Source organism: Rattus norvegicus, chromosome 9 (assembly GCF_021556685.1).
Source record: "Rattus norvegicus strain SHRSP/BbbUtx chromosome 9, alternate assembly SHRSP_T2T, whole genome shotgun sequence".
Taxonomy (NCBI): domain Eukaryota; kingdom Metazoa; phylum Chordata; class Mammalia; order Rodentia; family Muridae; genus Rattus; species Rattus norvegicus.
This window is the reverse complement of record NC_141542.1, coordinates 50,432,563-50,454,391: the sequence shown is the minus strand read 5'-3', so window position 1 is coordinate 50,454,391 and position 21,829 is coordinate 50,432,563.

Below are 21,829 nucleotides of genomic sequence, written 5' to 3'. Positions count from 1 at the left end.
GCAGGTTCTTCTACCTGGTATAAAAGGAGATATACTTAGTGGCACACATTTGAAAAATGCCACCCCACAACACATTATTTTTAGATGTACTGTTCCCTTTGGGGGACCCTAAATGAGATCTCTGGCAAACCTCCTGGCTTTTGAAGTCCCTTTGAAATATAGTACTCTTATTTTTAGGTATCAAGAAGGCCAATGTAATGTAGATTAAAAACATCTGGCCCACAGCTTCTCTTCCTTTCACCCTAGCAGAGCCAGGACTGGAGGGCCGAGGACTACATGGCTGGTTTCTTAACTGGATTTGCCTGCTGCTTCCTCCATCTTTGTTTCTTCTGGATCCATCAGGCTTAGACAAGGAGGAAGAACCGGATCAAAAGAGCCAAGTCTTGTTGTTTGTTGGTAGAGTTAGAAGCATCAAGGACATGGTGTTGGCAGATATTCAAACACTCGTCCTTCCTCTCAAAGGATGTGGTTTGGAATCTGTAGAACCTTCTGTACTGCATACTCCTCTGTGGCACAGGACTTATGTCCCCATTGCTCCCTGTCAGGTGGAAGGCACATCCCACATCCTCCTGTCAGCCACAGTGGACATCCATCCCTTCAGGTCTTGCTCGTATGAATATATTAGAAGGCAAGTTTCTTGAGCTGGGAACTTTTCAAGTCCAGATACTATCTATTCCAGAAGAAAGATCAGAATTTGGGTCCTTGTGTCTGAAACTTGAAAATGTAGCTTGTGTCATTTCGGATTCTTCTCTAGTATTTGAGATCATAACCTCCTCCAGGTGAGAGTCCTGTCACTAACCAGTTAGGTTGTATATCTTCCATAATCAGGCTCAGTGTGTTCTGAATATCCATTGTCTGAAATGCTCATAACCATAATGTTTTGAATTTGAGATTTTTACACATAGAGAGATATATTGAGGAGAGTATACAAATTTCACCATGTTTCATTTTTGTTTTATACATATCTTTTCTTCACCTGAAAGGTAGATTTTACACATTTTAATGCACTGGGTTTAGTGTCACATGATGTGAGATGCTAAATTTTCCACTTGGGAAATCAGTTATTCCTGAAAAAAAAGCTAGATTTTTGAGTATTTCAGAATATGCTTTTGGACTGGGGATATTTAACAGACCCTAAAACTGCAAGATTACCCATGGGTTTCTTGGAGTGAGTATGCCTCATATCTGGGGCTGGAGGTGAAGAAGGGGACACAAATTCTTGACCTTATTACTTTTCAACATGTAGTTTTTCAGGCACAGCAACTCTTCAAAGGGGAAAACTTCATTTAGCTATTTGAACAATTTTTACTAGTGACTTTAGATTTATGATAGGGAAGATGTTCTAGTTAGCATTTTGGGAAGAGCACTTAGCACATGCACATACAGCAGTGTCATGAATGCAATGGTAGCAAATTCTACTGTAAATGTGTGGCATTGGGACCCTAGGTCAACTGTAGTCATTAGTTATGTAATTTCTTGGCATTTTAGTAAGCTTCTGAAGAAAAGAGTTCTCAAAAACCTTCAACTTACATGGATCTTCATTTTCTTAGTTGAATTATTATGAAATGTACTTTTAAGTTAGGTCAGACTTTCAGATGCTGCTATGAATAAATCAATTATATCAGTTGAACCTCCTTTCTTCAGTCAGGTGTATATCTTGGAGCAATGGGATGTCTGGGATATCTCCATGTCCTTGAGGAAGTAGAGCTGCAGAGCAGAACATTGGAGAGAAGGGAACACACACTGTTTTACCTTCCTTGAAGCATTAGCTAACTCATAAGAAGTAGAGAGTGAGAGGCTCAAAAAATGAGCAAAAACAGTTGGAAAATGTGGGAAGAAGATAATCTAAATTTTTGCAAACTTTGTGTTGCTTGAATGATAGAAGCTGGAGGTTAGTGTTATCCACAAAGAAGGGGCCCACATTCTCAGTTGGAACCAGAAAGATTTATTTGTATTGAAATGCCCTAGGTAGACAAGCTCTCATAAAGATTGAAGTCCAGTTTCGAATTAACTCTGTATTTAATTTAAATCCTAGACAAACACTCAAATAAACCCTTGGAGGCAAATAACAGCATTTAGAATTCATACAAGTGTTTACACCTGTGTTTCATTTAATAAACAATCATCAGACTGAATGACAAATGAAACTGAGGAAAAAAGAGGGATGAAGGAAACAGATTCACATCATATTGACATAGACTACGACTATGTGATACAATGTGACCACGGAAACAGAAGATAACATCTGAGCCCTACAGTCACATACGCTCCTAAGATCCTAATATTTGTAACTCCCCATTCATATTTTAAAACTTAACAACCAACATGGCAGTATTAAGATATGGCACCTTTGTAAGGTAATTATATCACAAGAGACACCCACTCCTAAATTAGAATTAGAGTCTTGTTCTGGGAAACCTGAGGCATTCTTCCCTGTAGGGACAAAAATAGAGTTTACCATTCATGAGAAACAAACCCTCACATAGCACCATATTCACATGCATGTTGATCTTGGAAGTCACAGCCCCTAGAGCTGCTGGAGATGAATATGTATTGTTTACAAATTACCTAAAGTGTTTTATAGGAACTGGAATAGACCAGTGTATACAGTACTAGTAATATTAAGTAAGACAAAATTAGATTCTAGGTTGCGATAAACATAAATATACTGTGAACATTAAATAAGCTTGAATATATTTTACACCTTTGTAAGAATATTTGTTGTGACATTTATAACTTGTGGTAGACTGGAATATCCTTTAGAGTATAGAGCTTTTCTGAAGGTTGCAAGGTGCCTGTTGTCCCATTTTATCCCAATGTCAATATCCTTTGAGGAGTATTATCTTTATTGAGAATTATTGGTCACCTGCCTACTGTACTCTACCTCTCCTTTTTTTGTTATTGGGATATGATCTTGTTCTGTAAGGTAGACTGGCCTGGAATTTACTATATAGCTCAGTCTGGCTTCTAACTTGCCTTTTTCTCCCTCAGTCTCCTAAACGTTGAAAATTCCAACCTATTTTTGGGGATTGTGGGTTGGGGAAAATAAAACCAGAGTTCTGTGAAAGCTTCACAAATCTGAACAAATCAGACAGTTATTTGCAGAAAAGAATGGCAAAAATAATCTTATAACTCACAAGGCATATCTTTTCTATGAGCTGTCTCTTCTGCCTAGTTTCCTAAATTTTGAGTGATATAGCCTGGATTTTTTGGTGAAACAATAATAAATAAGTCCATTTTTATTACGCTCATTTATATATCTAATATAGTGTAGCCCCAAAGCCCTGATAATTAAAAATACTTTTGTGCTATGGCAATGCAAACTTCTTTCCAAATTTTGAAGGAGGTTGACACTTGGAACCCAAAATTTAACAGTCTCAAAACATCTTTGGTTTCAGCTTAGGGGACATTTAAGAAATATTTTAAAGGCCTCGAATCTGAAAGACCTCAGAAAGCAGGACCCATGATGCAGTTCAAAGCCATCATAGATGCATCATGGGGGATTGTGTAGGAACTTAATGTCAAGATGTATGTTTCCTCTGGAATTCACACGGGCTTCTGATTTCAGCTATGGTAGCATTTTGTAAGTCCCCTCACAGCTCCACAGTTCTTCACAATCACCTGACACCACAGCCTCTACCTGTCATTAACATGGAAGCCTCTCCGAAGTGTAACAGGTTTCTGGGACATTTATCCAATTGCCTTCTGCTTCTCACAACTTTGAAAAATAGGGCTTGTCTGATAGATTGGATTTCTCATAATTTCGGATTTGCATTGTTATCACTTCTTTTGCAAAACACATCAGTGTAGCTATTGTGTTTTAAGCGTTTATGATTATTTATTGGGAGTGCTGAAAATTAGTATAGTCTTATTAATCAACCTGACTAGACTGAAATGCATGATATCCCCTATTGCTATTCCTCATACTAATAGGCTCTCAGGACTTACTCGTTTTCTATATAATTATATGAGTACATATATCTATATTTACATATTAGCATATACCCCGGTTTTGTAAAAGTCTACAAATGAACACCCAAACATACCTTCTGAAAGTAATTACAGAGTAATCACATCTTCAGTTTGTTTGCTTGATTAATTTTTAGGGGCAGGGTCTTGCAATGTAGCCTAAGTAGGTTTGAATTTTGTGATTCTTCTGCTGCAGCCTTCTGAATGCTGGGAATTCAGGAAGGGACTAGAATGTCTGGCAAATTCTGTTTATATGTGCCTATAGTAAACTATCCCCCATCTATCAAAACCTCTGTGAATATAACTTAAATAAGACTTGTTAGGGACGTGCTTCACCCTGACAGATGGATTAGCCTAGAGCCTTTGTGTGGTGCAAACCTGAGTATACTGGGGTTGCTTGAGAAGTGGTGAACACCATTTGCCACTCTTTGTCCCGTTGCCATTTAGTAATGGAATAATGTTCTCACTAGTAATGTGTCCAGGAAGCTTTTCTTTTTCATTCTCCCAAGCAACACATACATTTGATCTTTTGTTTAAATGCAAAGTTTCTATAATTGGCATATGCCTGACCTTTACTGGATTTGAATTTCAATTGTTGATTCTCTCTCTCTCTCTCTCTCTCTCTCTCTCTCTCTCTCTCTCTTTGTGTGTGTGTGTGTGTGTGTGTGTGTGTGTGTGTGTGTATGTGTAATTCACGATTATGAATGCAGGTGCACAGTTGCCATGCTGAAGTGAAGGTCTGAGAACATCCTTCATGTTGGTCTCTCCTTGGCATTCACCTTGTTCGAGGCAGGACTCCCTTGTTTTCTCTCATGGTATATAATAGCCTGGACCATGAGCTTCCGAGAGACTCCCACCTCCTCACTCACCCTCCAGTATCAGTGATGTGACTGCAGATGCTTGTTCTATACATCTGGCTTCTGTGTGGGCTCCAGGGATTTGGTCTCATAACCTCACAGGTGTATAGCTAGTGCTCCAGCTTGGCTTTTACATGTCCCTCTGCTATGTCTGTGCAAACATCTCAGTCTCTGATTTTCTTGAGTCTTTTTTGTATATATTTACCATTGGAATGAACTAAGCACAACTACATAAAATATGAAGCTACATTCCAGGGATATCATAGAGGCCTCTAAGTCCTTTCTTGTCCCTTCATTTTTCTTTTTCTTCCAGTAACATGGATGCTTCCTTTTTCAGTTAAGAACTTGACTCTGTTTTTTCTATTTTGTTTTGTTTTAAAACAGATTTTTATTTAGTAGCATGTTCCTGTTCACTAGCTCTAATTTTTAAAAGAAACGTTTATTTTTATTTGTGTATTTATGCCTGTGAATGTGGGTACTGTTAGAGGAAAGAGGAGGAAGAACAGGAGTTGCAGGTGGTTGTGAGCCATCTGTCATGGGGGCTGAGAACTGAATTGGGAGATGAACTCTTGCCCTCTGAAAGAGCAGTAAGGGCTAATATCCTTTGAGTCAGCATTCTATTCTTTAAAGTTGTATGTATGTATGTATGTATGTATGTATGAATGTATATATGTGTTCGTTCGTTTGTTTGTTTACATCTGTATGAATGTTTTGCCTGTGTGTATGTATGTGGACACCATGCATGGGGAAAACGTCACAAAGTACCCTAGAAGTGGAGTTGTGGATGGTTATGGGTTACCATGTTGATGCTGCTTACCAACCCCATGTCCTCTGCAAGAGCAAGAAATACTCTTTTGAGCTATCCTTCCAGCCTCCCATATCTGATTTTGAGATAGTGATTATGACAAGAAGATGTAGAATTCTGGTTACTCCAAGGAGAATAAAGTACAGGTGTAAGGAGCAGACAGAAGGCTAAGCCTTACAGACTGGCACTACAAAGTTGTCAGCACACATGCTGTTTCCTTGAATAGGGAATTATCTCAGGGTGAGAGAAATATGTAGTCTAATGGCTTTGTTATGTTGTCTACTCATACTCTCAGTGTGCACTCAGTCAGTCTAGAGAAAGTTCCTTAACAAATCAGATTCAACAGTGTTTTCATTATCTGGGGTGATTGGGGCACAGAAGCATAAAAGTACTATATTTGAGATCACATTCTATATCAAAAATTGATACATATGTGTGTGTGTGTGTGTGTGTGTGTGTAAAATTATTATGCATGCCATCATTAGATGTAGTGTAACTAGAGACAATCAGACAGAATCCTGACTGTCACTTCCTGACTATGTAACATGTCCTCGCACGGTGCTTAAATTGTCTGTGAAAATAGAGATAAGCTGTCTTTCCCCTGGAGAAGCTCTCAGTGACTGGCACCAGACTTCAGCCCTTTCCTGTTCTCAGCATGAGATTCCTGGGGAAACTCCAATCCTTGGAGATTGTTGTTAAAATAGGTTGATAATAAAGAAGAAGAAAACACATGTCTCTTTAAAACCCTTTTCTTTATGTCAGCTAGATAACCCTTCTTTCTGGGATGCTGGGACCCCATCTTCTTAGGAGAAGAAGTATAAAAATCGTTATTAAAATCATTATTGGTTGATGATAAGTTCTTTCAGTTTGTGTCATTCCTTTTTCTGATGCTCAGTTTCTTATTGAACCCTCTCTTGCTGCTGAGATACCTTGAAAGATAGGACTGCCTATTGCATCAGCCTGACTATCTTTATCTAGGTCCAGTTATCTTGAACACTCCTTAGATATCTGGAGACAACTATGCAAAGACTGGAAATGATGATCTGACTTCTGAATGCAGAGCCCCAGCTGGGACTGTTTGAAACCTTTCTTTAGGACCTCTTTGTACTTACCTGCCCCAGTGACCATTTTTACCTTAATCAGATAGGAAGACTTGCTCTGGTGTGGGATTGCTATGATTGGTGGAAAGGCTGAAATTAAATCCCAATACAGCACTAATTGTTGCAATTAGTTCAAATGAATATTTGTGATTGGCCAAACAAATGACTGCAATTGTACAGACATCTTTGTTGAAATTATCCGAGCACCTGTTTAGGCTCACTCCGTGAGTTGCCTGGAAAACACACTCTTGCATTTCCTCTCTTGGTTTGAAATATAAGGTTCAATAAAGACCATTTTGGGGTGGTTTTTCTCTCCTGCTTGCAATAATGCAGTCAAGGTGGTAATAGTAAGAAAAAAAAGAGAGAGAGAAGTAGCAGAGGCTGGTGGCAGCGGCAGCAAGGCTAACAGTAGCACCAAGGATAGCGTCAAATACAGTGGGATCTCTGAAGAAATACCAGCATTGGGCCAGCCCACTGACAAGTGGGCGGGTTTTAATCCCCAGGCTCAACCCAGCTCTAATCATAGTAGTGCTCACAGCCTTGCCCTCCTTGACAGCTAGCTGAAGAAGTCCTACACTGCCTGTGACCTATATGGTTCAACACCACCTGGCTCCAGAGCAAGGTGCCTGCAGTCAACATTTTATTTTTTCTGAAGAAGGGGCCACCTGCAGAGACTCTGGGCCTATGCAACAGTAGCATTGCACACAGATCTAAGTCCACCAGGTGTCAGGTGATGTGGCTTATTTCTGGTTGCTGGCCGGGATGTCAACCTGGGTGGGAGTACAGGTCTGAGCTTGAATGACTGCAGCTGTTCCATGTAGCCCAGACTTGAATGGATCCTTGTAGGTTGATGTCATTATGCAGGTGAGGGCAGACAAAATAAAACAAGGCCTGTCATTGGACAAGAAGGAAGGGAGGTGGAAACAGAGGTTTTAGAAGGGAGGGAGAGGAGGAGAAAGGGGCCAGAGTGAAAAGGAAGGAGCTGAGAGAACTTGGCAGCAGATGTTAAGATTCTTCTCTGTGTATAGTTACAGGTTGGTACGACTATTCTTAAGGGACGGATGTGTACAGGATTTTGTGTCGTCTAGATGGGCAATTATATCTTATCAATTGGATCAGAGGATATTGTGCAGTGTGTTCTTTCATGTGGTGACTTAATTGAGTTCAAGGGAGTGTATGGTGGCGGAATGCACAGGGCCACCATGGAATTGGGATGTGTATGCCTGGTGTGGTAACAACCTCCCCTGGGAGCTAGATGGGTAGAGAGATTGCTGCTGGGCTCAGAGAGTAGCCATCAGCAGTGTGAGATGGGATGGAGCTGTGAGTGAGGACAGGGTGTGCATTGGAATGGTTTGCAGACCACATGGGTCAGAGAGTAGATGAGAGATAAATTAGTGCTAGTTCCAATGGCCCACAGGAGCTGGAACTAGCCAGAGAGCCACCGCCAGGGTATGTGCGGGAGCTGTTCCACCAGTTCTTTATTCTTTACCGCAACAGATCCTTAGGTGGCGCAAGTCAGTGATCACTAAGGGAACAGCTTGAACAGTTTGAGGGCTCTGAGAGAGGGAAGACACCTGTAGAAGAAAGATCGCCTGAGAGATCTGGCTCTGAAGTCAGATAGCTTGCAGGCACTCATTTACAGGACAGTTCCGGGGAGCAGCCAAACCTTCAAGATGAAGAATCTTAGACTCCAGGCTGACAGCTATAACCCTAGATGCTACCAAGGACCAGTCAGTGCTAACGCAGGTCTTGGAACACATGGATGGCTAGGGATCCCATCTCTGAGGCTGTATCTCACTGTGACCTCCTGTTCTTTTCTTCTGTCTTCTACTCTCAACACACAGCGAGGGAGATGAAGGCTTCTACAAGAGGCCAGAACTTGAGCAACCTCTCCCATATCTATGATTAATACATAGGCAGAATGAAAGAGCGTCCAACCGTCTGACTTTTGATAGACCCGACTGAGAAGCCATAGTGATACCCGAAAGATAGTAAAAATATCCAAACCAGGTTACATCCGTCTGGGAGTTTTACAGATTTGAGGAAGGAATTGTACTTTTATGTCTTCTGTCAGTACCAAGGAGAAAGTTGGCTTAGCGCTTTCTTAGGTTCAGCTGGACTGAGAACGGCAGGGAGGAAATTTATAAAGAGACTCTTTGGTTAACGTTGAGTCCCAGCATCTGTCAGTCACAGTCCGACCCAGGTCCCCTCTCACCCTGGCAATCTTTTGTGTAGAATTAGCTTGGGCGAGCTGTTTATTTCTCGAAAATCAGAGCAAACAAATTCAGTAATAAAAGACCTTTCACCTTCCGTGCCAAAGTCGATAGGAGAATTTTAGCTGTTAATTTGTATTTACTTTTAAATATTTATTTATTTATTTTCTGTGAGTCTATGTGCATGTGTGGGGTTGAGTACACATACATCAATGCAAATGCCCACAGAGGATTCCAGTGAGCCAGGGATGTAGGCAGTCGTGAGCTACCTGACGTATGTGCTGGGTATTGAACCAGGGTCATCGTCTCTACTGAACCCTGGGTCTCAATATGTTAATTTAGCCCCAAATAGCAGTTTAAGATAGAATGCCTCCATTAGAATTCAGCTAGTCTATCCCAGAGAGAATTTCTATTTCTTATTTGTGAATGCCCCTCACTATTACCGATGTATGCTGAATAGAGCAGGGCTGTGAAGTTGAGTGAGCTCACATGCCGCACACTGGTTTTGAGCATTCAAACAAATCGGGTAAGCTCTAGGTTCTGAACTCACCCCACAAGCCATCTTGGAGCTTAGCTTTTACATTTTCCCTTTTATAAAATGGGAGTCATAATGGCCCATGGGGGTGAGCCTGAGAAGTAAATGACATATTGAATAAAGTAGAGCTTAACAGACATTTTCCTCTAAGGATAAAGTTATCTTCATCTTTCTGCCCTTTTGGGGCATTCAAACCTCTGTTCCAGCCTTTTATTTTGCTGCAAATCTTCATGTGGGCAGGGGATGGGATGAAGTTAATCTCAGCAGCAGAACGGTAAGAGCCTCTATTCACCTAGCCCTTCTGCTTACTGAGGACTTTTCACTGCTGTTCACTCTAGGTATCCGCACTGAAACAGTTGTCTGTCACTTCTACTGTGTCGCACTCCCTGATACTTGCTTTCCAGACCACCTGACAGCTGCTGCTTCTGCTGGTAATCTTTGGCAGAAATACAGATGTTGAAAATGGGTTTTTCCCTCACATGAACCTCTTCTATGTGCTTTAACTCTTTGTTACCCTAGCCTCTGACCAAGTTCAGAGTTCCTTCCATCCTCCGTGGTGAGAGTCTTCCAGATCATAAAATGTTCACCATTCTCTATTCTCTGGTCACAGTCCCTACAGACTGATGTGAGTAGCTGGCTTTCCTTCTCTTTTATGCTTTGATTACACTAGGCCCTGACATATTTGAAACATTGACTAAATAGTGACTGTAGTTACCACCACCATCACAGTCATGATGCTCATTACATTTACAAATACTAAGACACCAATGAACTGACATCTCTAATGCCACTGACCATCAGATTCTGGTCTTTTGTTTGTTTGCTTGCTTGGCTTGTTTTAACTAACATAGTTGATGGATTGAGTATTACCTTCCTCTCTATACCAGTTCAGTGTTCTCTGGAAGTGATCACTTGGCATTATTGTACCCTTATTTGCACAAAAGCATATTAGTGAATAGTCTCTCCTACTGGGGTTTTCAAAGAAGGATTTATTTGTTTTAGATCTATAGTTATAGAGATTACAGGGGTCAAAGTTAAAGCAACCTATTTGGCCATTCAATATGAACGTAGACACTACTCACATACATGCTAGAAATAAGCCTGCTGGTACATTTTCTTGAGTTTTATGGCTTGACAAGAAAAAGATAAATTATTTGTGATAGTTCTTATTGGCAATAATTCTTGAGTTCGAGAATTCTTTTTATTGCCTTTTAGTTAAATGCAATATTTGGATGACTAGACAGTTAGTGATATAACTGTGGTCTGGTGCTAATAAGCTGTGAGGAAAGGGCTTCAGCTGTGTTGGATAATGTTGTTCTCTATTGATAGCTTTCAAATAATTCACATTGTAATTCCTATTCTGTGAGCTCAGTCACAACACTTAAACAGGAAGGATGGAAATATGAAACTGTTGCTAGGAGTCACCCACCCTAATAACTAGATGCAAGAGTTTGAAGAGGAATGGGAAGGGACCAAGAATTGTTTTTGTTTTATTTTTTACTATTTTTTGTTTCTTTTACTATTTATATAATATTTTACTATTTATTTTTATTATGTATTGTTTTAATTATACTGTAGTTTTTCTGAAACCATCATGTATTAGGAAGAAACATGCTGGATGTTATAGTCTCTGTACTCTGAAGGACACTTTCTTTCCAGTTCTGCTATCAATTAAAGTAAGTATTACACTTATAAATCACAGCTCTTCTTGTCTGAGTGTATCCGCTGTGGTTTGAGAAGATAATGTATGGTAAGCATCACTTTGAGCATGTCAAAGTACAGTTAATAAAAAGGAAGTGATTCAGTGCTTCAGACAGCCAGGCGACACGGCATGTTTGTGTTTGGATTAGATGACTATACTCTTTAATCATCATTATACTCCCATCAACCTGACCAAGATTTGTTAGGCGATTTACATAAGATCATCAGGAGAGAGGCTGCACCCACTTGCCCATGCCTTGTTAACTTAAGCTCAAGAAAGGCCTTCCAGTTCAGATTTCATTTCCTCTAATAGGTCTGGCTTCTGGGAAATGTAGTACTTGAGACTTCTCTGGCCCATACATTCTGCTGTGATAATAGGGATGACTTAGTCATCACCAGATGATTGATGTAACTTAGTGCCAGTTCCAACCATCTGTGCACAGCACTTGGGTCTTGTCTGTCATTTACCAAGGGTTGGGGAGTGCCTTGTATTTCTGTAACTCTCAATTCTGTCACACTGAAGTGAATTGGTTTATGAAATAGTCGAGGAAAACATAAAATCTCGTATTTGCAGTTGTTCTGTGAGAGTTCTATATTACGTCAGGTGTTAGGCAAACAGAATGGTTTGCTTTAAATAACAGGGTACAGACTCTTCTATGAAGGGATGTTCCTTCTGTTTAATTCATGCAATAATTCATAACTAGTAAGAAAATGGAAACAAATCTGAAGATACTTCTTTGGTGTCTTGACTTAGGTTTTTCCGGAAGCTAGCTCATTGGCTACAAGAAAAGATTCCTTCCTTCCTTCCTTCCTTCCTTCCTTCCTTCCTTCCTTCCTTCCTTCCTTCCTTCTTTCCTTCCCTCCTTCCCTCCTCCTCCTCCTCTCCTTCTTCTTCTTCCTCTTCTTCTTCCTCTCTCTCTCTCTCTCTCTCTCTCTCTCTCTCTCTCTCTCTCTCTCCTCTCTCTTTCTTTGTTGTATTGTTGTTGAAAATATGGTGACCGAACTGCACCTGAGATGTTCTCCATCTCATGGGAATCTGCAATACAGTGTAGTATGTTATAGTGACTCCTTGCACCTGTTATAACAAATGATCACAAACCATGATAAATTACCACAAACCTGTAGCTTCTGTGCTCACAGCTCTAGAGACCAGAAGTCTGAAATCAGTTCTCCAGGGAAAAGATATAGGCTCTACTCTGTGAGCCTGCAAGCCATGGTCTAGAGGCTATCTCTTCCGGGTCCCCATGTCCACTATCATTCCTTGGCTTATCATGACATTAGTCCAATCTCTGCTTTCAATCAATGACCTTTTTCTCTTTTGTGTAGTAAAATCCCTCTTTGCATGACCTTATAAAGGCATAGGTGACTATATTTAGGTCTCAACTAGAAATTCCATGATAATTGTCCTATCTCAGAATCTTTAATTACAGTTTTAAAGTTGTCTTGTTTTGGTTTTGCTACATAAGGTAATGGCCCATGCTCTAGGGCTTGTAGTTTATTGTCTATTGTGAGCTTACTATTAAGCCTACACACAAGCATTACCAGGATGTTTAACACCTTACTAGTAACAGTGCTTTATAAGTATCAGCAGCTCTCTTCATTGGGAATATAGAGCCTCTTAACATCAAGTTTAGAAACACCGCAAAACAAAATAGAGAGGAAACATCCAGAGTTTGTATAGACTTAAGTTTATATGGAGTTGTGCATTTAAAATTGTGTGAGGGTTACATTCATGTTTGCCAGCATTGTGTGCCTTTATCTTTGAATATTTTCTCAAAAGCAGATAAACTCATGGAGAGTTTATTGAGTTTACCTTACCCCAGTCAGATATATATATATATATATATATATATATACATATATATATATATATGTATATATATATATATATATAATATGTGAATGGAAGTACACATGGAGGCCAAGGGCTGCGGATCCCCCCCGGAACAACATAGTGATGGGAACCAAACTTAAGTCCTCTGGAAGAGCACCAAGATCTTACCTGATGAGCCATCTCTCTAACCCCCGTAATTGCTTTCTTTGTCCATAGAAAAAGATGAATTATGTTATTTGATTTGCAGAATAATTAACACAACTAGAAATAGTTGTATGAATTGAGTTCAGCTAGATCCAGAAGGGCGAATATAATTTTTTTCTCTTAGTTATGTCTCTAGAAATTTATATAGATACATAAAATCGTGCATATGCCAAGTGGAAGCAACTGTCTAATGTAGTGAAGGGGTTAATAGGAGGGGGAGGGAAAGAGGAGGTAGAAGGATGGGGAATGTGTTCCCTGTATATGTATACGAGTGGAGAGGAAGTCTCTTTCCTATGCCATGGTATTCTTGTTCTGCAGATATTGATGAAACGCTGAATTTAAAACTCATTTTCTTTCCCACTGATGCAATAATTAAATAACCGGTGGATGTTCCAGAAGCTTTGAAAAACAAAGTGTCTTTTTATCAGGCAATTCAAATGAAGGTCTGACATACAGCAGTGATCCCTGGGTTCCCAAGGGAATCGTAACTTCCTTCCTGGTTTTAGCTGTTCTTGGTTCCACCATTTTTCCATCATGGTCTCTGACTGTGAGGCCCACGTTGTGCTTTGTTCTGTAGTTCTAGGTTGTTCTCATCATTGTTAGAATGCCTCAGGCCAAAGCCTGGCTTTGTGCTTCTCGATGCCCCCCTGCAGGTGATGCTGCGCAGTGCCTGATGTGGATTCTTCAACCTCTCTTCCTGTCCCAGGTATCCTGTGATAAGATTATGCTTCCTTCTCTACCTCAACTAAAACACAGATCTAGTAATGACTGTGTGGAAACCACAACACAGCTGATAATAGATTGAAAAATTCTATTTTTTCCAAGGCTAAACATAAAACGAATTGCTCATGCTTCTAGGTGATTGACAACGATAAAAGCTGGGTATGAGAGACAATGATCTCACTAACTTTTTTTGTTAGATAATACTGCCTAACAGAAATTCATTGATTTATTCAACAAATAAGAAAATTTCTATCTATAAGCACTTTGCCTCAGTGAGGGTGAGGCAGGAATAATGTTGGAATACATAAGTAAAAAAGAGCCCCTTGTCTAAGAGTCTGGTTGAAGTCTCCCACCAGTGAAGAAGCCAGCACAATTAGCATCCACTGTGACGATCTCACCTTACAGATAATATTTATCTCATAGCTTTATATTTTTGTTTTTAAATTACGGTGGATCTGGCTTCAGACCTAATATTTGTGATCTTGGATGGGGTTTCATTCCTTTTCTTAGTTATCTCCTAAAATTCACAGATGTGCACGCGCGCGCACACACACACACACAGACACACACACAGACACACACACAGACACACACACACACACACAGAGAGAGAGAGAGAGAGAGAGAGAGAGAGAGAGAGAGAGAGAGAGAGAGAAACTCAGAGGCAGAGGCAGAGACAGAGAGATAGACAGAGACAGAGAGAGAAAAAGAGAGACAATGAGACAGACAGACACACAGAGACACAGAGAGAGACAGAGGCAGAGACAGAGAGACTGAGACAGACAGACAGACAGACAGACAGACACACACACACACACACACACACACACACTGTTTACTTTCTTTACAGTAAAGCTATCCCTCAACGCCCCCTGGTCCAGATTCTTATTTGATCACTTGTAATGGTGTCAGGCTCCTCCTTGTCATCGCATGGTGCTTCCTTGGCAGCCTTTTGAAGACAGTAAATTCAAAACCCACAAAAAAAAATCCTACTGTGAAGGAAAAGGAACTGCAACTCTGTCTTGGCAGAGCCCATGCCCGTAGCTTTGAGTCGCCATACTTTCTCCTAGGCTCCGCTCTTGCTCTTTGTTACTTTGGCTTAAGTCTTTGTGAAATCATCCTTGCTAATCCCCACTTTGCTTCACACTGGCTAGTCCTGGAATTCTTTGTTGTATCACACTTGGCTAGAGTTGAGGTCCCTAAAGGACTTATGGAAACCATCAGACCACTCTGGATGACCAAATGGAGCTGTGCCTCAAGCTTCTATCTCCTTGCTTACAAGGGAGTGGACTTTAAATAAAACCAGACTTGTTTTGTGTCTTTTGAGAACTTACATTCATTAATAAGAATTATATTTTAAACAATTATAAGCACTGCACATTGCTATTAGGAGTACTGGGATATCTATTTGAAAAGTACACCGAACAGGCCATTGCTAATTTAGACTGACTGGTTGGAGAGTCGTATTCTGCAAGCTTTCTCTGAAGAGGGAATGTCCGAATGGGAATTGGAGGGATGAGTGGGATTTAGCGGGGCGGGAGGCAGAGTGTTGGGTATAATGGGTACAGGAGAAAAGAGAATAGTGAGATGGATCACGACAAGCTGAACGAACTGCAGTAAGACAAACATGAATCTATAAAAGTACTACGGAGCGTGGAAAAATGGCAAGGGATAGGCGTAAACCAGAATATCCAGGCCTTCTAAGGATTTGGTCTTGCTAGGGTGCCAAGAGCAAACTGTTGAAAACTGGGGTCAGACCTGTGTCTTATTTTAATTTTAATCACTTCATTTGCATGTTAATTATTTTGCTTAAAGGACATCCTGAATTTGGTGGAGGTTTCTAATAGATGAGTAGCCCCAGTTACCTCTGCGTCTCGTTCTAATACATAGAATGTCTCTCTCTGACTGTTCTGAAGAAATAAAGTTTCAAAGTTTCATAGATATGAGAAACGAAGTTATAAGAACAAGGTTTTGAGAAATACATCTGGGGGTCAGGATGCCTATGACAAACTTGTGACCTTTCTGAGAGATACATCTGACATCAGGATACCCAGTGATATGATAAAGTTTTAGTGATCAAGATTCTGACTAAGCTAATTAAGCAATAACAACTGTTCTTGGAAAGACCCACTACCCCTCCCTGTGGTAAATTCTGAGAACAACCTCAAGATGTCATCCTGACCCTGCCCGACCACCCAGTTCACAGCCCCTCTAAGGGACGTGCCAACCTAGCCCTTTCCCAGTGATTCTCCAAGGCCAGGTGCAGGGCTGGATGAGGAAAGTGACCAACTGAACCAAGAACAGCCCCTTGGGCAGGCCAGCCAATACCTGACCAGATCCTTTGTCCTGTGCACCACCAATGAGAATAGGCCAGCTAACCCTGTTGCTGAAGTCTGCCCTCTGTAACAAATAAAAGTTGTGTGCTTTTTGGGTTCAGGGTTGCCTCTCCCTGTGTGGATGAGCAACCCCACGTACGTGGATTAAAAATCTTATACCCTCACGCTATTGCAGTGGTCATTTTGTCAATCTGTGTCCTGTGGGTTGTGCTCCTGAGGTAAGGCTACTATGGGGTCTTAACAACAGTTCCTGCCACAGCCAGGGTCTCGCATGGCTCAGAATTTTATTCATCGACTGACTTATGTAGTTTGAAATGCTCATTTTATTATGGTGGCTCTCTGAGCATGAGATCTGTCATCTTAAGACTTTTGTGAGTATGTAATGGATGTGTACCAGAGCTATGGTGCTACCCACCTCCGTAGAGAGCCTATACATCTCACTTAACTGTTGATTACCTATTGATACTACCATTTGCCTGTTGAGTAACTCTCCATTTACTTGGGAGAGGAAAAAGAATGGTTGGATTAATCTTCAGCAGATTAATCTTTATCAAAGGCACTACTTGGTAAAGAGGAGACAGAGTGCATCTAGGAAATCTAGATTGGAGAGCATCGTAAAACTGAAAGTGAAAAATGACTTACTCTACTCTTCTATAATCTTCAGCAAACTTTGCTGGCTTTCAGCAATTTATGGTTAAAGGGACAATAAAAGGTTTGTGGATGACTATGGGAACTGTGGCTTCCTATAAGAAGGCAATTCTGATAAGATGCTCTTATAAGTCTTCAGTGTCTGGCTTGTCATTTACACCTACATTCAATTAAACACTCAAAAGTTCCTCTGTATCTTTAAAATATAGAGAGTGAGATGTTGAAATACAAGAAGTTACAGAGTTTGTGTGGATGTAGGGCAGACTTCCCACATCTTAATCCTGTGGGCCATGAAATGATTAAACAAAATTCAAGACCTGATTAAGACTGTAGAGTTACAGAGATTCCCAGGGTTCTTGGTAATTATTCGATAGTAATTTAATCCAAATTGGCAGCAAATTAGTCTTTCAAGGATAAGAAAATGCTAACCAGGTCAGTGACAGTAAAGTCTGAATACTTCATCTGAGCCTAAGAACAGGTTATCCTAACTGATTTGTTAAGACTCCAAACATTCTAATACACCAACAAATATTCTAAGTATGCCAGGTGTTAGAAAATAACCCCAAAAGATAGTTTGAATTGCAAATGTTTGGTGTTTACCTAAGAATTACTTTGATAGCCACAAAATACAAATGGCTATTTCTATTGTAAAAGTTATTATTTACCATTAATGTGAACGGTGTTCCATATTAAAACAGGCCTGTGGTCAGAAGGCCTTGGATGTCCTTGTTTTTCTTTGAGTCGGCATCAGAGGTATCGTCAGACCTCCTGGTTTCTCCCAAACTAATATTTTTCAAGATCAGATTTGGAGCCTCACAACTTTATTTACTTGCAGAGGTAGAATGAAGGTTCTAGAATAAAAGATTCAAAGCACAATCTGAAGGGAAAGGAAAATATGATGACATTTGGAGTCTTATTTATAAAAAAAATCTGCTTTAATACTCATAAATAGGAAGAACAGTGTGAGGGAGCAAATAGTAGGTCTCAGAGCAAAATCCTAACCTTATTGAGAAAGAAGGGAGCCTGGGAAAGTCTTCTGAGGGGGGAATCTCTAGGGTCCTGTTAACCCAACAATGTCATCTTACTGAATAAAACTTACGTCTAGGATCTATTAAATAAAGGTGTTGAAAATAAGCATCTGGCCTTTAGTCCTTTATTCTTCAAAGCATTTTCTATTTTAGAGCACTTACTTCTTTTATTCATTGTGTGTGTGTGTGTGTGTGTGTGTGTGTGTGTGTGTGTGTGTGTGTGTGTGCACGTCTAGGTCAGAGGAGAGCACATTGCAGGAGTTCATTCTCTCTTCTTTCCTTTTACCATGTGGGTCCCAGGGATGGAACTCAAAAGGTCAAGTTTGGCAGCATGTTCCCTTACCCACTGAGAAATCTCCCTGCCTCCCCCACCCCCAGTCCTACATTATAAAAAGAAATCTTGGCTTTACCAGTTGTTAGCAATGACCTTGGTCAGAATCTCTGTTTTCATATACTTCTCACTTTTAAATGGAGTAATATTGTGATTTACTTTGTATAATCAGTGGGAGAAAGAAATGATTGGATAAAAAGGAAGACTGTAGATCGCTCCTGAGAGACACAGCCAGAATACAGCAAATACAGAGGCGAATGCCAGCAGCAAACCACTGAACTGAGAACGGGACCCCCGTTGAAGGAATCAGAGAAAGAACTGGAAGAGCTTGAAGGGGCTCGAGACCCCATATGTACAACAATGCCAAGCAACCAGAGCTTCCAGGGACTAAGCCACTATCTAAAGACTGTACATGGACTGACCTTGGACTCTGACCTCATAGGTAGCAATGAATATCCTAGTAAGAGCACCAGTGGAAGGGGAAGCCCTGGGTCCTGCTAAGACTGAACCCCCAGTGAACTAGACTGTTGGGGGGAGGGCGGCAATGGGGGGAGGGTGGGGAGGGGAACACCCATAAGGAAGGGGAGGGGGGAGGGGAATGTTTGCCCAGATACCGGGAAAGGGAATAACACTCGAAATGTATATAAGAAATACTCAAGTTAATAAAAGAAAAAAAAAGGAAGACTGTAGCATTGCATATGACACAGGGTAAGCCTCGAGTGTTGCCGAATCTACTCTTAGGGGGTCTTGGGAATCTTAAGTAAAAACACAATAAAGTGAAAAGTTACCATAGGTTATGATAGTTATATAAGCATAATGAGTATTCGATGAAATAAACAAAAATTCTCTGAAATAGATATAGAGTTTTAGGAGAAAACACTACGTTGAAATTCACCAATAAGGTGATATTCCAAGCTGCAATTCAAAACAATTGTTTGGTTTGGTTAAACATTTACAGCAGTCTCCAACTTTACACGGCAATGGATAGACAAGGGTTAATGGTGAGCTGCAGGTGTCTTTCTAATATTCAGAAACCGTTTTTCCTGGGGACAATATTAACTGTTTAAGCAAATTCTCAAAAGCTGGTGATGGGAGGGAATAAACCCAATGCTTGCATGTATTGAGTATCGTAGTGTTTTCTTGATTTATTTAAATGGGATAAATCAAGTGCTTTTTTTTTTGAATAGTGCAATTTATATGAAAATGTAATTTCTAGACATTCAGCAGCTCATTCGCATGGTTAAAAAGCTGTTCCCATAATTCCAAACAAATGCAACCTTATATTCTTGTGACTACCAAAAATAAAATATTTTTCTGCAGGCACATTAGACAACTTATTATTATACATTTGTGGTGTTTAAAGATTTATTCTATTTTTGTTTCAGAAGCAAGCTATTATTTCTGATCGACTACTTTGGGTTTTACAACCAATGTTGTCATTAGGAAAACAAATATGTGAGCAAACACAAAAGCGGGATACATCTGAGGAGAACCCTCATAGAAAGATTCTCAAGAACTCATGTAGATAATTTAAAATCACTTTGGTTCCCGATATTCTGAAATGGCTCATAATGATACAAGAGTTTTGTTGCTGTCGTGTCTGGATCTGTTCAGGGTACTGCAGTTGTATCTTAAGGATGAGTTGTAAACACCAGAAAGGCATTTCTCACAAATCTGGAGGCTAGGAAATTCAAGAAGAAGGCTTAGAGTCTATCTGGCAAAGGCTCACCCTTCTACTGTTATAGGTGTGGATCCGAGTCTCAGGGCATCTGCTTAGGCTTCTGAGTCTGTCTGTTTCAGGGAAAAGAGTTGAAACAGGAATATTTTGTTAGAGACAGAAAAAGAGACGGTTTATTAAGGGAAAGAGTCTTTCCCCAAGGAGGTAAGTGGGCTCAGAGGCTTATGGCCACTTGTTGATTTACACAGCACCTACATCTCCCACATTTGCATATCCTGGGTTTTTCCTGAGTGTGCTCTATTGGTTGTCTGTACCCTGGATTGGAATTGTGTCCAGTCCTTCTTTGGCAATCAGCTTTCTTGCAAGTTAATCTTCATGTCCCTTTGTCTGATGTATACTCTAGTGCCTTAATTACGCCCTTGAGTGCTATGGTCCCTAAAACCTTTTGGGGACACAGAATGAGGATGACAAGTCAACCTCTATAACTGTTCTCATGATATAAGGGGGCATATTTTCTGCTCTTTACAAACCTCATGGCTTCCCCCCAGCAGCCCCCTGTATCAACTAGTTGGAAAGGGAGAGGAGAGTTTGGATGTTTTTGTAGCAGGAGGTGACTTGAGTCTCTATCATACAGAGTTTAGTTTGAAATTGCTGTGTATCCTAGAGACACAAGTTGATGTGAATGAAGGAAGTACATTGTTTCTTTGTTTTTTAGGCATTCTTCCTTTATCCATCTCTGCTCTTTCCCAGGCTAGGGCTCACTGGAGAATAAACACCTAATATGCAGTGTGTGTGTGTGTGTGTGTGTGTGTGTGTGTGTGTGTGTGTGTGTCTAATGTCAGATTCCCCTGGAGTAAGAATTGTAAGGAGGAAGGCACTTGTATCTGGCTTAGGTAGTGGAAACCAAACTTGGGCCTTCTGCAAGCATAGAATGTAGTCAAACCTACTTTCTAACCCCTGGCATTGGCCTCTTTATGTACAGTATGAGTAAATGAATACCTCTGCCAGCCTTCACTGCTTAGAATTAGGCTCCAAAGACCCAGTACTCCATATAACTTTAAATAAAGCTGCTTGTATCAGGAGATCTCACCATGTGTGCTCTTGAAGGTGTATTTACGCAGCTCTCTGTAGTTGGCAGTGACAAATGAGCACAGCTTAGGGTTATTTTCATATTTATTGATCCACGCTAAAAAGACCAATATAGTCCTTATGGCAATATGTTATGAGTCTAAAAAAACAATGACAGAATTTATGATGAGTCAGTTACTCGAACCACAGCAAAAATACATTAGAGGGCTTTTTTATGAATGCAAGAATAAATACCATAGCTTCTATATTACTAAAAGCACATCCAATAGCATCACTACTTTATGTTCAGTTAGAAAATCCAGTCCTATACCACCTGGAGTCGTGCTTCTGGCTCCAGAGCTCTGTTCAGATTCGGAAACTGTAAGCAAGTTGCAGAAGCGATTGCTTCCAGGGAGGCAGGGAAAAAAGGAGGACATTAGGAATAATTGATGGATAAGGGATGAGAGGGATCAAAAGAGATGGACTGGGAAGAATTTAATGACTCTGTGGCTTTGCATCTGTCATGGTTTTTGTGCTACATTAGAGTTTCATTATTTTCACATTTTCTGTTTTCATATTTTCCCCATCCCCTTCTTTCTGCTAAATTTACCAAGTAATACAATGTAGATAATGGAGAGCTATTTCTGCAAATGTCATTGAGTTTGTTACTATAAACGAATAAAGCGCGTCAGTGAAGCGTCCCCTCTGGAATGCGTTCTCCATTAGCAGGAAAGTATCGTGTACAAAACGTGCTTTTTATAAAGTCACATAAAAAGGCTGGGGTATAAACACACAAAGA